The following is an 18,479-nucleotide window of genomic DNA, read 5'->3' as shown; positions in this document are numbered from 1 at the left end:
TAACTCGCTTTTTAAAAATGAAGTTGGAATACCCCCCCCCCCAAAAAAAAGCAGAGATGCCAGCATGAGTTGAACGGCACCTTTGCCAGAACAATCAGGTTTGTTAGTCCTGGATGTTCTTTCATTTTCAACCTCAGGGTGTGTATTAGAACAATAATTGATTTAAAACTTTAATATATGCACTGGCTGATGTTGGAATTCATCCATATGTCATATTGATCTTTCTTCTTTTCTATTTTCCTTTTTTTTCTTTTTCTCTTCTTGCTTTTTGGCACAGAAGAAGAAAGGGAGGGAAGTGGGTCATTTCTTGTAGAAATGCCTCTTGGATACATGTCCTAGAGGAGAGGCAAAGGTTTTACAGCCACTAAGACTCATTTTACTCATTTATATTTTTAAATGGTTAAGTGTTGAGTGGTCCCAAAGACTCCAAACTCTGACAAGACCTTCCAGTTTCAAACTCACTCTGTGGGCTCACCAACAAGAAAGGAACTTGGAATGCCAAGGGTTTGCTTGTTTTAAAACAAGAAAGTATTGTTTAAGAGCAGAAGGCACATTCACACTGAACTGCAAAGTAAGATCACAGTGCTGGTCCAGCTCAGGTTTTACCCATTCTCACCTGCTGTGTAATACTGGCTTAATGGGCTTTTGTCCTTTCCAGCTCCAACTCAAGGAAGGAGCACATCCACTCTTTGTACCAACATGACCTCCAGATGTAGCTACCCACTACTGCTACCCTTATAGTCACCACAATTTGGACCATAGTGTAAAAATAGCAAAGCTTCCAAATTGTACCAAACAACAAGTCCACCAAAGGATTGTCATAGTTTTTTGGTAATTAATGTTGCACCAGATTTTCCTGACTTCAGAAAAGGACGAGCCTGTTGAGACTCTCTGTTAGTTGATAACATCAGTTCTGTAAGGTAAAAGCTTCCTAGATCTCAGAGAGGAGAGAAGTAGCATAACTACATACGGTGATGGCAGCATAAGATGAAAGTTACTAGGGGCAAAAGTGATACTTAAAAACAAGCAGAAGCCAATTGAACTAAAATGGAAAAAGTTACAATACTGAGTGCCCCTGGCAGATGAAGTAGGATGTTGCATGGCTCTGACAGCTCTCTGGCTTATTGGGGACCATCGACTGTTAGGTTCAAGTACAACCCAAGCTAAATGTAATGTGTCACAACTTTTGGTAAACAGGGGCTAGTTAACATACAGCATTGAGCCAGAGATAACTCAGTTTTCTTTTTAAATTACTGCTCTGGAGAGATCATGAAAGGCAGATTGACAGGTAAATGAGTGGAAACAAGAAGACCAGTTTCACATCTTGCCAGAGTAGAGGTGGAAAGGATGTCTGTCTAAAGTCAATGAAGCTTTGGGATAAGACTGAAGAGACACAGAATGGGGCTTAGGAAGGGGCATGTCTGGGCTTATTCTTCAACCTCCCTTCTATCTTTCAATTTTAGAGTTATCCCTGATTGACAATTCCTTTCTAAGTCTTAAACTTTTCTAGACAGTGATGTTATTACTATCTCAACCAAGTCAGGAATAATATACTCCACCACTAAGTAAATAGATCTGTACTGGGCTTTGGTAAATATCATTATTAAGTATTGTTTTAGTACATGATATCCATGAAGCTACTGCCCCACATACTTACTTGCAGACAATATGGTATATTTATAGCATCCAAGGGCTGAGCTTCCCTTGCCAAGCACTGTATATGCTTCCTCAAGAAGAGGGTTCTTGACCATAAAGGAAAGAGGCAAATTTACATCTACTAGATGATGAGGAAAGACAGCATGAAGAATTAATAGCAACTTTTAAGGAGAATGTCTGACAATGATGACCCTCCAAATGTTATATGAGTAGCAGGAGCCTTAAATTGGCAAGACTATTTAAGATATAATTTAACATGTATAAAGTATACTGTAAAGTTAGCATTAAAATTTGGCATTTATACAAATATATGACTTACTGACTCAGAAATAACCCAAAACTTTAAGTTCAATCTAGGCAAAGTCTATCGAAACAAAGGAATAGTCGACATTAATAATACAGTGATAGACCACTATCTGTCTTCATAAAAGAGAAAATTTTAGATGAAAGAAGGTACAAATGGAGACAGTGAAATATATAGCCAGCTCAAATTCTGTAATTATGGATTATGTTTTCACATGGTGTGTGTGTGTGTGTGTGTGTGTGTGTGTGTGTGTGTGTGGTTTCTTTTCAGAAACAGATGTGCAAAAAAATGTCATATCTAACGGCTTGGGAGTAATAGCATCAATAGCACATACGGGAAACGATCCAAGATTTGCTATTGGAGTTCTCAGAAACTGCTATTCATAAAATAAAGTAAAATATTAGTAACCTGTCACTACTAGGGTGCTCTCTCCTATGGCAATAAAATTGGCAGAGGAGCAGGTTTTTCACTGAAACTGGATGAACACCGTGAGTCCTCAGTCATGTCCTTCATCCTCATTCGTTTTTCCCACTATGTAAATCTTCCCACTTTTCAGCACTTTTTACAAGAAAAGAACTATTTAGCCTTCATCATTCTGCATTTTTGTTTTATCTGGCAAGGGGAAAGTGAAGAATGAATCTACAATAAAGACATAAAGTAGATAGTGGAATGCAGCCAGACCAGAGCGGGAGGTGCGAAGTGTAGACAGTTTTCCTGGGTCACGGAGTATGCCAGGAGGGTGTCTGGGTGTCTTGCAGGGATTGCCTGACTGCAGGAAGAACCAGATTACTCTTGGTAATGGCCAATTGGAATAAGAAGGTAGCTTTTGACTTACAGAGACTTGTGATGGGAATAATCCAGACTTTGAAGCTTCTCCTTACTTACAGAGTCCACTACCAAAGCTCCCCCTTCACTGTGTTGGAAACCTTGGTGCTACTCAGACAGAAATTTGGAGATTTCACTTTCTTGCCATTTGATGAGACCCCTTCACCTTTCTAGGTGTAAGGCTGGTACTAACTCCAATCACATCAACACTTGGGGTTTGTGATAGGGCTCAGGCCCATAATTCTCTGAAGGTCTTTTTTTTTTTTAATTTGCAGTTCTATATAATTTTTAAATACTTATTAAAATCCACTCATTATAGCTAAATGGAGAATATTATGAGGATCCAAAATATTGCATAAGTATGAAAATAATGATACTCTTAAAAGTTTACATATAAATTGAGTGACCAGTTAATGTTTTCATACAAATTGGTACAAGTTCACCATTAGTGTGGCAATTGTTTTGAAGCTAAAAAGGCTAAAATAAAAAAAAAATCCTATTTCATGGGTGTAAATATTTGTTGAACAAATTTATTTTTTATCAGTAAGATCTATAAAGCAGTGTTATTCAAGTTCTGTTTTGACAACTACAATTCATTTTAAGAAATAAACATATTTAAGTCATATATATATATATATATATACACACAATAACCAGTTTTTTTATATTGACAATCTGAATATTAACAAATAACATAAACAGATTTGTGGTACTTCAAATGAATAGGCTGGGTATTTGAACAGATACTGTAGAGAGTGGTGCAATGGTGTTTAAAGAGCTTATAATAAAATTTCCATAAGATTAATAATCCCACTCGCAGGTAGAGAAATTAAAACTTGTGCTGATACCAAATCTGCATGAATAGTCATAGAATTTTATATAGAGTAGCCTGAACTAGACCAGTATAGTCATGCAACATTGGGGAGACTTTCACTGAGATATGCTGTTAACACTATGATGGTACCCTCTCTCTCTCTCCCCGCATTTAGGTGCAAGTCTAACTGCTTTGTCACTCAAACTATGGTTCGGAATTAGCAACTTTTAACATCCTTTCCTCAATATTACTCCTACTTGAACATTTTTAAAAAGATAACAATCTGGAATTCAGTAGAATAATCTCTGCTTCTTCATTACACATTACTTGTGACCAGTCATTTACTTGCCTATAATTATCCAGATCAGTGTTTGGGAATATTTAGTACAAAACCAAATAGAATGTTGTTTTTACTCCACACAGATAACAAAGAAAATCTATGTTGGTGGAGATATGATTCCATACATTTATAGGCAATAATTATGTATTTTACAGTCATACAACTATTCTTCAATAAAAATAAATTTTACTGTTTGTAAAAGTCTGAAAATAACTAGGATGAAAATAACTAGGGAAACCCTAACTGGAAGACAAATGATAAATAATGTGAATAATTGTATCATAAAGATTAACATTAGCATGCTGAAAGCAGGAGAGTAAGGAGCCAATGTAAATACTTTTAAATAAAATAGTTTTGACTAGATGGCATGAGGCTCAGTACACAAAAACTATTCTCTAGTCATGTACTGCTTCATGATGGTATTGATTAGCAATTCTGAAAATGCTTCATATGCATACGAGTTAAAAGCAAGTAAATACATGATAGATAATGATTGCCATATGTAATAAATAAGGAAAGGTAAAAGGCTAGAATGAATCTTGTAGTGTTGGAGTGCAGTCAGAGATATCACCATGAAATATGATATATATTTCTCCATGGCTGCATATATATATATGCAGCCAAGGAGAAAGTGTGGAAGCAGTATCACCTGTTTCCAAATACATTTTACTTGGAATGGTCCAGCGCTCCTTGGAGATGATGTATATCCAGGATGGAGGCAGTGTGATTGTGACTCTCTGCCAACTTGAAATTGATTAGCATGACCCCACATTTTTCAATATTATTCTGAGAGTATTCTGAATGACATTAGCATTTGATTCAGTAGACTCAATAATCCCCAGTGTGAGTGTCTTAAGTAGAAACCAAGGCTAACTAGGGAAATTTTATCTGCCTCTGAGTGGGAACATCACTTTCCTACAGCTGTCTATGTACTTGATCTGAAACCATTGAGTCTTCTAGTTCTCTGGCCTGTAGACTTAGCTCAGAACTTTGCCAATTAGTCTGGGTCTTTATTTGTCAAAATTATGTTTTGGGGCTTCCAGATCCCCAGAACTGAGTAACTGGGTGCATCAGTTCTGTGGAACAGACTTTGCTTTATGTAATTCTCCCATTGCCTCTTTTTCTCTGGGGAACTGAGGTTAATATAGGCAGGAAAATTAAAATGTTCCAAGGTGAGTTTTGAGTATTTGCAATGCCAGAAAGTTGGATGGTGCCTCAAAGCAGATAGACCTAGGTCATGGGAACCAGGCTGAAGGAGTGCTGTTCTAAATAGACAGAGCTAAACTGATTCAAGTTCAGAGGATAATATTAGATTGTAATCCAGAGAATAAATATCTATGAGTTTAATAGCATAGTTTTGAAGTAGGATATTATAAATGCTTCTGGTGGCTAGATGTGATAGTACCAGAGCTGGAAAGGCTCTGTCTAGGGATGTGGAACTAAGACAATAGAAATAACTAGGTGTGGAGCATTGGTGACTTTTAAAAAGAATGATTTTTTTCCAGGGTTTGTTTTTAAGGATGGGAGGAATTATATAGTGTTCAACTCTTGCTGGAAAGAATGGCTATAAGAACACAGATTGGTGACCACTGTTGCTTACATTAGAGGAATGGGAGGAGAGACAAGAAATAAGGAAAGTGAAGTTGTAAAGGGCTGTTTGAAAGGCAGAGAAGAGAGAACAGGATTGTAATGGGTCCCTTTGAGTTTTGTAATCAGAATTGTACAATAAACCCAACTACTGTTCTTTGTGCCCATCTCTTGGAGACCTGTTTGTTTGGGTCTTGTGTTGCAAATTGTTGTTTGTAGACCATATTCAGAATTTATGTATTCTTATATTGTTAAGAGAGATGGGCAGGGATGTGGCAATGTAGACTGAAAAGTATAAAGTCAAGTCATTTTAAATATTATTTCATTACTAATATATGTATAAGTTAGCAAAGGAGAGAACTGGATGGTGAGTGAGCAGAAATGAGAATTTAAAACTAGGAAATAACCCAGAGTGCTTAGATGTTGTGTATGTCAAGCATGGCATGCATACGGCCTAATATATCCATCATGCATCCATCTTTGGGAGAGATGGGGGTTGCCAATTCTGGTTTATGATTCAATTGTTTTCATCCTTCCTTCGCATCTGCTAAGACAACAACAACAACAGATGGTCATCTGTTGTCCAGGCTCCTCTTGATTTGTTTCTCATTCTTTATTTCTGTATTTGTCTTTTCAAAGAAAAGAAAAAAGAAAAAGGAAGAGCTGGATTATTATTCCAGTAAAGTTTTATGCAGGACTGAAAGCAAATGAGTATTCTTTATCCTTTGCTATTATTATCATCATATCCTTCATATTTAGCTCTAAACAAATAATCACTTCATTTCCTACTTCTGCCTACTCTCCCTAAGTGGTATATGTCCTTATGATTTGGATTATTCATTTCTCTAAATAAGTTATTATTTATTTATTTATAAAGTTTATCTTTTGCTGAACCCAATATCTCTATTGCTGAAGATTTAATTTAGGGATACTTTCCTCCAGAAAGGAAGTCTGCGGGCCTCTTCCAGAACCTAGGAGTTAAATAACAGACAGCTTTGCTAAGACCCATCCCTATCCCAACTTCTGGTAGCTCTTCAGCACTTGAGTGCATGTCAGGCTCTGTCACCTGCTTATGTATCTTTCTCTTCCTGGTGGTATCACTGCCCACCTGGCTACATTTTCCACTTACTTTTTTCCCCTTTCTTTATTCTGTTTCTCCACACCTTAGTGCACCCAGTAATACACTGAGATTCATTCCTCTGTACATACACTAAATCTTTTTGACTTTTAAATGAGGCCCATTGAAATTTTTGTCCAGCTACACCTGAAGCATTGAGTTTGTGGGATTCTGATTTTACACAGGAAGCAGGACAGAGACATAATTGCAGAGATAAAAAGAAACTGGACTTTGATACCACAGCCCTGCAGAGGAACAAAGTCTTAGTCTTCTGCTTTCCTTTTGAGAAGACCTTCAAGTGACACTCCTGGCCTTGTGAGGTCTCCAGTGGCCATGGGTGGTTTGCATTGCAGAGGTGTGTGGGGACCGGATATAATATATGCAAGTTCTCAATTCCCTCAAACTTGGCCTTCCAATGTACTCTGCCTCAGCTGACGGGTCCTAGAGGTGTATGAACCTCATAACTTAGGTTGCTCTCCTTCACAGAACACCTCTGGTCTTATAGAGGTTGCAGACTCGAACACACACATTACTTTATTTATTATTATTATTATTATTATTATTATTTTGGTTTGATTAGTTTTGACTTTGGGGAAACATGAATGAAAACTTTTGTAACTGCAGATGCAGTAGGGAAAAAAAAATAAATTACCAAACCAAGTTTAATCTCTAAGCAGATGGAAGATGTTTTGCTTTTATTTGGGTGCATGTTAGAGTGGGGTCTTCCCCACACAAGAGTCAGAGCTTTAGTGTTTCAAGAAAATGGCCAATTAGAAACTGAGGAGACTCTGAAAGAGTCATGTGTCCCATTTGACTTGGCTGTGACACAAGAGAGGGGTGGCGGGGAGAATCTTTTTAACCTGCTTTGCTTCACTGAAGGTCTGCCTGGCCCAGGGCTCTATCATCAAAGCCTCTGTCTAAAGCCAAAGGCTCTATGACAAAATGCAGCTCACACCTGACAACAGGGCAGGGACTTGAAATCCTGCCAATCCTTGCATTTTTTCCTGATTAGAGTTGTTTTACAAGTTTACAAGGGGCTCTAGAGTGGACTTGAGCCCTGTGGCGCCTTGGAATTTGGCACTGAGCTTCCAGACCTGACAATGGCTCTACCTTAATTCATCCAGTCAGATAAAATTCCAGTTTTTAAGCCAAATTGATTTTCCCCCCTTAAGTATGTCACCTTTGAAACAAATGGGAAAATGAGGAAAAGGCACACAGAAAGTGCAGTGGGAGTGAGTGTATGTGTCAGCTACCAGAAAGTGGCTCAGGTGTGAAGACTGTGGGGCAGATCTGATGGGTTTATGAGCTTGTTTCTCCCTGCTCACTAGCTATGTGGCCCGATGGAATTTAAGTAACCTGATGTGCCTCAACTTCCCCAAAGTGGCAACGAGAATAGACTCACTTTATTGAGTTGTTGGGAAAAGTTAAAATTGTTAGTTGATATTAATAAACATCTGAAGATAGCACATGGCAGACAATAAGCATTTAATAGCTGGTGCTTGAAGATTTGCTAACAGTCAGCATGCAGCATTTGTCTTGCATAAATAACTTCATTCAGTGGCCCTCAGTAACTTCAGTGTAGAAAATAGATTTCTCCATCACTCAGGACTCTCAGCAGGACTTGTTCTGAAGCCCAATTTTCTTCTTTCCTACCAACCCTCACAAATTTTTCCTCACGGACTTTAATCTTGTGAGGTAAATATTGCCATTCTCCATCTTTAAAACAAAAAAGCCTAAAGTTATCTAAAATGTATTTATCTTCTCCATGCCAGGTAAGGACCATATGCTAATTCTAGTTTGAAACTGAACCAATTATAAATCCTACATATCTTTTGACCCTGGCATAGGCACAAAAATCTTTTAAGATTTATTTTTATTATTTTAAATTATGTATAGGGTTGTGTGTGTGTGTGTGTGTGTGTGTGTGTGTGTGTGTGTGTGTGTGTATGAGAATGCAGATGAGCAAGGACTCCAAACATATGGAATCCCCTGCAGCTGAAGTTGCAGATGGTTGTAAGCTGCCTGACATGGGTCCTCTGAAAGATCAGCTGGCACCCTTACCCCTCAACCACGATCTATTCCCCTCAGTGATCTTCTAAATGGAGGCCTGATGATGCTTCCTTCTTGCTTAAAACCCAGCTATTTGTTTTTGGAGATAGAAAGTCCCTTTCCTACACTGTACCCTCTTATTTTTCTTCCCTAGATCTCAGCAGGATGGAAATGGAGGAGAGAATAAAAGAAATATCAGAAAAAGAAAGACAATCAGAACATAAAAGTAAGGTACGAAACCTCAGAGGAAAATCTGAGTTTATGTAGGCATGCAGATATATAGTCAGGCCAACTACAAGATGATTTAGTAAGTGCACTTAGAAATGTAGAGAAAATGGCACTTTTAACTTAGTGCATTGGCCCCTGAGGTAAAATATTAGATAATTTCCCTCACATCAAGAGATACATGCAAATTTTTACTAGATGAGAAACAACCTGGATTTTCCCCTAGGGATGGAGGAAGTACAATATCTCAGGAATGGGAGAGGGCAGCTGGAATGGCATTGCAGCTGAATGAAGTCAGTGGTTGTTACCTTTACAGCAATTCTTATCAACTCAAATAGCTATTTTCATTTATTAGTCCCTAGATCTCTTTTTTCACTAAGTGACTAGAAGGCTTCATATTCTGACCATCCATTCTCATGTAAGATCACCAGTGTTCATCTTATTTTGCCAATTATTTGGCTCCTGCAGGAAATAGAGTGTGAATAAAATCACCAAAAATAGCTTCGTTTCATCTTTGTTCACTTATTAACAATGTTTTCTTATAGGAATAGTTTCCAGAACTAGAGATTGACTCAGGATAAGATGGAAAACAGAAAGAATAGATGCCCCCCCAAAAAAACAAGAGCAGGAAGAGGTAGGAGACATTCACTCAATACCACAATACCAAGCAGAGAGCAGTTGCAGTTATGAGGAGTGGATGTCAAACAAACTTGCCTCTTCACAAGAAAGTCTGTTTTCATTCTTATTTTCCTAAAATATGGAGAAGGGCACTTGAGCCTTGCTTTCCACACTGTGCTCATGTACATCATGTCATTCTCCTGCATCAAAGAAAATCATCTCTTTTTTAAATTGGCTTAAAAGATGGGTGTTTTCAGAGAACTATAAACCCATGTGCCCACCCTGAATAATATGCCACAAGTGAGTTTCTAAAACAATAGTGTTGTCTTAGTTACTTTTCTGTTGTTGTGATAAGACACCATGAAGGAGGCAACTTATAGAAGAAAGGGTTTATTAGGGACTCGTGGTTTTAAAGGGTAAATCGATGAACATCATGGCAAGGAGCATGGCAGCAGGCAGGCATGGAATTGGAGCAGTAGCTGAGAGCTCACAGTTCATCCACCTGAACCAGTCAGAGAAAAAGAGCTAACTGAGAATGGCATGGATTTCTGAAACCTTATAACTTTCCCCGAGTGACACACCTCTTCTAATAAAGTCATACCCCTCCTAATATTTCCCAAATATTTCCAATACCTGAAGACCTCGCATTCAAACACATGAGCCTATAGGGCCATTCTCATTCAAACCAAAGAAACAAGGTTTACATTGTAGGAGAAATGGAAATTTATCTTCTTTCTATGTGATGCATTTGACAAGAACATATGATGAAATTGCAGTCTATTCCTTCCTCACTTTGAATTAGGTCATCATTTTGTCATAGTTGGCAAAATAAATAATTCTAATAAAATTCAAATTACACTACAAAAGAGAATCCTTATAGTAGAAGAAAGACAAAAAATGAGGTTCAGGGGATAAGTTACCACATTTCTTGCATAATTTTATTTCTTATCCCCTGCCCCTCCCCCTGCCTGCCAGTAGCACCAATTTAGAAGACAGTATGGTGATGCTGGCTTCTATGTTCTTTCTGAAAACTGAGGTCGTGGTTTGCTCAATGGTCATGTAGCTGGCGAATAGAGGATTGCTGAGGGATCTATATCATTTTTAAACTCTCCACTTAGTGTTTTTCATCTTGTCATTTCCAAACCACTAGATGGTTGCAGCAATTTTGAAAAGAATCCTTAAATCCTTGGGCATGCATACACTTTCTTGACCCTACAAGTAAAGATACTGTGATTATCACATAGGAGGTCTACAAAGTTGCTTATCATTTGTAAAGTGTATTTTCACTATAAATAAATAAATAAATAAATAAATAGAGGGAAACCATGTCTCTCTACTTAAACTCCTCATATTTTGGGGTTTCACAAATGAAAAACAGTAGCATTTGTTACATGATTTTTTTTAAGACTTAAAATTTTACTCTTGAAAGAATCAATTTAATTTTATGGGAAAAGTTAATTCTGCTTCTACCCGAGTCTTGGTGAATCTGTTAACATGGGCCAGAACTGGTGTATGAAGAATGGTTAGAAGATCCTGCTTCTTACCATTCCACACAGAGACATGTGGAACTTCGAGGTCACATAGGTACTCTAAGCTTAAGCTCGGGTTTTAGGAAAGAATGCTCTGGGCTCGCATTTCCTGGCCACATTTGCGGGTGATTACTTCTGTGCAATAAAGTCCCAGGCTCAGATCTGAAATCTATGTCTTCCACATTAGCTGGGGAAATGGAAGCAGAAGAAAGTGGTTTGTATCTTCCTAGAAGGACTGACTCATCCTTGTGGGATGTGGAGTGGTAAGAAATGTGCTCCATGTTTTTGTTGGTTCTTCCTAATTCCTCTGTAGCAAGGATGTTTGGCAGATATAATTAAGCTACCTTAAAAAAAGCAATGTAGTCTAAATAAAAAAGAAATGAGACAAGTAATTACTAATTTATTTTAAAATATTTGCAAAGCACCTGTGCATTCCATTCATTGCATAAAAGTTTCAGCAATTATGAGAAAGCAAGCAAAAATATCAGTGAAATAATTTATGCTGTGAAAGAACATAAAATTACTAGAGCATATGTTACAGGGCTTCCTCTTTAAGGCTGAATACTCTTCCTTGGCCTGCACACATCATATTTCTTTATCCGTTTTTCCACCGATAGATACTCAGGCTTTGCTCCTATCTCTTAACTATTCTGAAGAGTGCTGCGGTGAACATGTAAATGCTAATATTTTTTGATCTTTTAACAAATTACTTTTGATAATATCCAGTAGTGAGATGACTGAAATAATATATGGTAATTTTACTTTAACCTTAGGGAAAAAAAAAAACTTTAAAAATATATTGTTAGCCACACACTCCCACTTCCCTGAAACGACAGTTGACTTTATAAACAATCCATTGTCATGAAATGTAAGTAGCCTATAATAAATATATCTTGATGGGGTTTGCTCCACTTGTCAGAGGAAGTGACTGCCTTTCTGCATCCTTATAAGGTGTTTCTCTTGAACTTAATGAGAAATCTTAACAAGAATAGGCCTGCAGGGATGATCCTGCTGCAAAATACTAAAAGGCATGTGTCCAGGCAGTGGGCCAATGCTAATCACAGCATCCAGCACCTGCATACCCTCAGCTGGGGGGCTCAGTTCTCAAAAGGAAATTCACAGAAGGCCTGTCAGCACTTTTCTGTGTGTCTTGGGACAGTATTCTCTAGGTCCTTGACTGAATGTTTCCCACATGGTAAGGCCTTCTTCCTAACATTGCATAGCTTCTAACTATAGCACACAAGAATCCCTCAGAACCTGGGCTAGAAGCGGGACTAAAACTCAAACACCTCCCTGAGCTAAGGGAGGACCCTTGTGATGCTCAAAGACACATATGCAGAATAGCATACTTGTTAAAGAAAGGCTACTTTTAGGTTCATTTCCTAGGTATGAGGTTTATGGGCTCAGGAGGACTCCTGTGCCCACCACTTTTCAGCTGTGGACTCAACATTAACAAGGAAGGGGTCATGCGTTTCCTTTTTTTTTTTTTTTTTTTCTTTTAAACCCAGAGCTATGTAGGCAGGGTTGACTCTTCTCCACTCAGAACCAGAAATAGAGGCTTCAGCTGGAGAGTTCCAGTTTCCAGTGAGATACAACTATACTGCAAAACCTTCCCAAGTCCCAGCTCAGCCCTTGTCCTTTTTCTGCCAGCTATTGGCCAGAGGTGAGTCTGGGCCCAAACGGGGCTGGCTGCCTGTCCCCTACAACATCGTCCTCCCCCCCCCCCGAACTCCCTGGGTTGGCTCCTGATCCTGCTGCTCCTGTCTCCAGTCCCCATCGAGAGCACCCTTGGACTCTGATACACCCCCACCCATCCCCACCGAAAACCTACCCCCCTACCCTGTGCCCTAGCCTACCCACAGCCCTGCCACTCTGGTTGAGCACTGGGACAGAAAGTGGAGCCAATAGTCCACCCTAATTCGGAAACTTCTCAGAGCAACTCTGAACAAAGGAGACCTGACTATCCACCCGGAACCACCCGTAATTTCCAAATGCTTGGTCTCTGACCCCACCTCCAGTCCTCTGCTGGAGTCCTGGGCCCCTCCCAGAGATCCACCTATCTCTGCGGGACCACTGTGAGTACCTGCTGGCATCTTCTACTGGATCCTCATCCTTGACCCCATCCCTGGATCCCTGTCTGTGGAGAAACCTCCTAGAGAGCTTGGATCACACAGGGCTACAGATATTGAATCTCAGACCCACATAAGCCCATAGGGGAAGTACCATAGAGAGAGGGGGAAACCCCACCAACACCTACTGGAGGAAGCTATGGGAAGAAGGCAATACAAGAGAACACCTAACAACAGAAAGACAAGCATGACACCACCAGAATCTAGGGAAGCTACACCAACTAGAAAGGAACACAACAACAAAGCAGAGGAAGCAGAAGGGAACAACTTAAAAATTACCATCATAAAAATGATAGAGGCCCTCAAAGAAGATGTGAGAAAATCCCTTACAGAAATGGAGGAAACAACAAACAAAAACATGGAAGAAATGAACAAATTCATTAAGGAAAGTACAGAAAGCCAAAAAAACAATTAAGCAGGAGAAGGAAACAGTTCAAGACTTGAAAACTGAAATAGAGAAAATAAAGGCAACGCAAACTGAAGGAATGCTGGAAATAAAAAAGCTGGGCAAAAAACAGCAACTACTGACACAAACATAACCAACAGAATTCAAGATATGGAAGAGAGAATCTCTGGCGCAGAAGATAAACTAGAAGAAATAGATTCACCGACCAAAGAAAATCACAAATCCAACAAATCCTTAACACAAAACATCCAGGAAATGTGGGACACCATGAAAATGCCAAACCTAAGCATAATAGGCATAGAGGAAGGTGAGGAGGAAGCCCAGCTCAAAGGTGCCAAAAACATATTCAACAACATCATCGAGGAAAACTTTCCAAATCTGAAGAAGGACATGCCCATGAAAGTACAAGAAGCATACCGAACCCCAAATAGGCTGGACCAAAGAAAAAAGGCCCCTCAACATATAATAATCAAAACACCTAGCATACAAAATAAAGAAAGAATATTAAGAGCAGCGAAGGAAACAGGACAAGTAACATATAAAGGCAGACCTATCAAAATTACATCTGACTTCTTCATGGAAACCCTCAAGGCCAGAAGGTCCTGGATAGATGTTCTAAAAGTATTAAGAGAACATGGATGCCAGCCTAGGAAACTATATCCAGCAAAACTCTCAATCACTATAGATAGAGAGAACAAGATACTTAATGACAAAACCAGATTTTCCCAATACGTATCTACAAATCCAGCCCTACAGAAAGTATTGGAAGGAAAACTCCAACCCAAGGAAGGTAACTATGCCCACAAAATGTAGGCAACAGCTATTGCAACTACACCAGAAACCAAGGGTAAAGCAGAACTAATATGTTCGCAATAGCACTGCCAACAACAAACCTAAATCAAACAAGCATCAACAATCAATGGTCCTTACTCACCCTCAACATTAATGGTCTTAACTCACCTATAAAAAGACACAGGCTAACAGATTGGATACGAAGACAGAATCCATCCTTCTGCTGCATACAAGAAACACATCTAAGCTTCAAAGATAGACATTACCTCAGGGTAAAGGGTTGGGAAAAGATTTTCCAATCAAATAGAAATAAGAAGCAAGCAGGCATAGCTATCTTAATATCTAACAAGTTAGACTTCAAACCAAAATTAGTCAAAAGAGATGAAGACGGTCATTTCATATTCATCACAGGAGAAATCCATCAACACAAAGTCTCAGTTCTGAACATCTATGCTCCTAATACAAAGTCGCCCACATTCATAAAAGAAACACTACTAAAACTCAAAGCTCATATAAAACCTCACACACTTATAGTGGGAGACTTCAATATACCACTCTCAACACTAGACAGGACCACAAATCAGAAACTCAACAAAGAAACAAAAGAATTAACAAAAGTTATGTCTCAACTGTGGTTAACAGACATCTATAAAACATTCCATCCAAAGACAAAAGAATATACCTTCTTCTCTGCTCCACATGGAACCTTCTCTAAAATCGACCACATACTAGGTGACATAACAAACCTCAACACATACAAGAGAATAGGAATAGTCCCCTGTATCTTATCGGACCACCATGCATTAAAATTGGAATTCAACAACAACACAAATAGTAGAAAACCTGCAAACTCATGGAAACTGAACAATGTGCAATTGTACCACTCCTGGGTCAAAGAAGAAATAAAGAAAGAAATTAAGGACTTTCTAATATTCAACAAGAATGAGGACACAACATACCCAACCCTTTGGGACACCTTGAAAGCAGTGCTACGAGGGAAGTTCATTGCACTAAGTGCCCAAATGAAGAAAACAGAGGATAGTCACATAAGAGAATTAACAGCGCAACTGAAAGCCTTAGAACAGAGAGAAGAGAATTCACCCCATAGGAGTAGACGCCAGTAAATAATCAACTTGAGGGCTGAAATCAACAAAATAGAAACCAGGAAAACAATACAAAAAAAAATCAATGTAACGAAGAGTTGTTTTTTAAGAAAATCAACAAGATTAGACAAACCTTTATCCAAATTAACGAAAAAGAAGAGAGAACACATGCAAATTAAAAAAATCAGAAAGGAAAAGGGGAACATAACAACAGACACAGAGGAAATCAAGACAATTTTCAGGTCATACTTTGAAAATCAGTATTCCACAAAAATTGAAAAGCCAAAGGAAATGGACAAATTTCTGGATAACTATCACTTACCAAAATTAAATCAAGAACAGACAAACAACTTAAATAGACCTATAATCCTCAATGAAATAGAAGCAGTCATCGAAAGCCTTCCAACCAAAAAAAGTCCAGGACCATATGGATTCAGCGCAGAATTCTACCAGACATTCAAAGAAGAACTAATACCACCACTCTAAACTGTTCCACAAGATAGAAACAGAAGGTTCATTGCCGAACTCTTTTTATGAGGCCACAATAACCTTGGTACCCAAGTCTCACAAAGACTCAACTAAGAAAGAAAACTACAGACCAATATCCCTGATGAACATCGATGCAAAAATACTCAATAAAATACTGGCAAACCGAATTCAAGAATACTTCAGAGAAATCATCCACCATGACCAAGTAGGCTTCATACCTGGAACGCAAGGATCATTTAACACACGAAAATCTATCAACATGATCCACCATATAAACAAACAGAAAAAGAAAAACCATATGATTATCTCCCTAGATGCGGAAAAAGCCTTTGACAAAATTCAACACCCTTTCATGATAAAGGTCTTGGAGATGTCAGGGATAACATGAACATACCTAAACATAATAAGAGCAATATACAGCAAACCAACTGCCAACATCAAACTGAGTGGAGAGAAACTTAAGCCAATTCCTCTAAAATCAGGAACAAGACAAGGCTGCCCTCTGTCTCTCTCCATATCTCTTCAATATCGTACTAGAAGTTCTACCTAATGCTATAAGACAACAAAAGGAGATCAAGGGCATCCAAATTGGAAAGGAAGAAGTCAAACTGTCTCTATTTGCAGATGATATGATAGTTTACATAAGCGACCCAATAAAATATACCAGGGAACTCCTACAGCTGCTAAACACCTTCAGCAAACTAGCAGGATACAAGATAAACTCAAAAAAATCAGTAGCCCTACTTTTTTCAGACAACAAAGAGACAGAGAAAGAAATCAGAGAAACATCACCCTTTACAATAGCCACAAGCAACATAAAGTATCTTGGTGTGATGCTTACCCAACAAGTAAAAGACCTATATAATAAGAACTTTGTGACTCTAAAGAAATTAAAGAAGACACTAGAAAATGGAAAGATCTCCAATGCTCTTGGATAGGTAGGATAAACATAGTAAAAATGGCAATCTTGCCAAAAGCAATCAACAGATTCAATGCTATCCCCATTAAAATCCCACCACAATTCTTCATTGACCTTGAAATTATAATAATCAACTTTATATGGAAAAATAAAAGACCCAGGATAGCCAAAACAACCCTATACAATAAAAGAACTTCAGGAGGCATCACCACTCTTGACTTTAAGCTCTACTACAGAGCTATAGTTCTGAAAACAGCCTGGTATTGGCATAAAAATAGACAAGTAGACCAATGGAATCGAAATGAAAATCCTGATATTAACCCACACACCTATGAACACCTGATTTTCGACAACACAGCTAAAAGAATACAATGGGGCGAGGACAGCATCTTCAACAAATGGTGCTGGCACAATTGGATGAGGGTGTGTAGAAGACTGCAGATAGACCCATGTCTGTCGCCATGCACAAAACTCAAGTCCAAATGGATCAAAGACCTCAACATCAATCCAGCCACATTGAACCTCTTAGAAGAGAAAGTAGCAGGTACCCTTCAACAAATTAGTATAGGAGACTGCTTCCTGAACATAACTCCAGGGGCACAGACACTGAGAGAAACAATTAATAAATGGGACCTCTTCAAACTTAGAAGCTTCTGTAACGCAAAGGACACAGTCGACAAGACCAAATGGCAGCCCACAGACTGGGAAAAGATTTTCACCAATCCTATATCCGACAAAGGGCTGATCTCCAAAATATACAAAGAACTCAAGAAACTAGTCAACAAAACACCAAATAACCCTATTAAAAAATGGGGTACAGAACTGAAGAAAAAATTCTCAATAGAGGAAATCAAAAAGGCTAAACGACACATAAGAAAATGTTCCACATCCTTAGTTATCAGGGAAATGCAAATCAAAACAACTTTGAGATACCATCTTACCTCTGCCAGAATGTCTAAAATTAGATACACCAATGATGTTTTATGTTGGAGAGGATGTGGAGAAAGGGGAACACTCCTCCACTGTTGGTGGGAGTGCAAACTCATACAGCCATTTTGGAGATCAGTATGGCGGTTCCTCAGGAAAATGGGGACCCGGCAATCCCCCTCTCAGGCATATATCCAAAGGATTCACACCCATGCAACAAAGACATGTGTTCAACTATGTTCATAGCAGCATTATTTGTAATAGCAAGAACCTGGAAACAACCTAGATGCCCCTCAACTGAAGAATGGATAATGAAGATGTGGCACATCTACACAATGGATTACTACTCTGCAGAAAAAAAATAATGGATTCTTGAAATTCGCAGGCAAATGGATGACACTTGAAGAAACCATCCTGAATGAGGTAACCCAGTCACAAAAAGAGGAACACAGTATGTACTCACTCATATATGGATTTTAGACCTAGATCAAAGGATCACCAGCCTATAATTCACACCACCAGAGGAACCAGGATACAAGGTGTATTCTAAGAGATTCATATAAAGTCCCTCACAGAACTGGGAAGGGACAAGTCCCCCAGAGCTCAGGTGAAGTGGGGGGGCAGCGAATGGAGAGAGAAGTAGGAGAAAA

General features: G+C 38.7%; 1 protein-coding gene across 1 annotated transcript in view; it reads right to left on the bottom strand.

Moving 5' to 3' along the window:
- Hdac9 (histone deacetylase 9) overlaps nucleotides 1-18,479 on the bottom strand; it is a 757,858-nt gene that overhangs the window by 16,070 nt on the left and 723,309 nt on the right. The gene's annotated exons all lie outside the window — the stretch shown is intronic.

The sequence above is a fragment of the Phodopus roborovskii genome, unplaced genomic scaffold (assembly GCF_943737965.1).
Source record: "Phodopus roborovskii unplaced genomic scaffold, PHOROB, whole genome shotgun sequence".
Classification (NCBI taxonomy): domain Eukaryota; kingdom Metazoa; phylum Chordata; class Mammalia; order Rodentia; family Cricetidae; genus Phodopus; species Phodopus roborovskii.
Note: the sequence above shows the minus strand (reverse complement) of the source record. Positions and strands in the feature narration are given on the sequence as shown.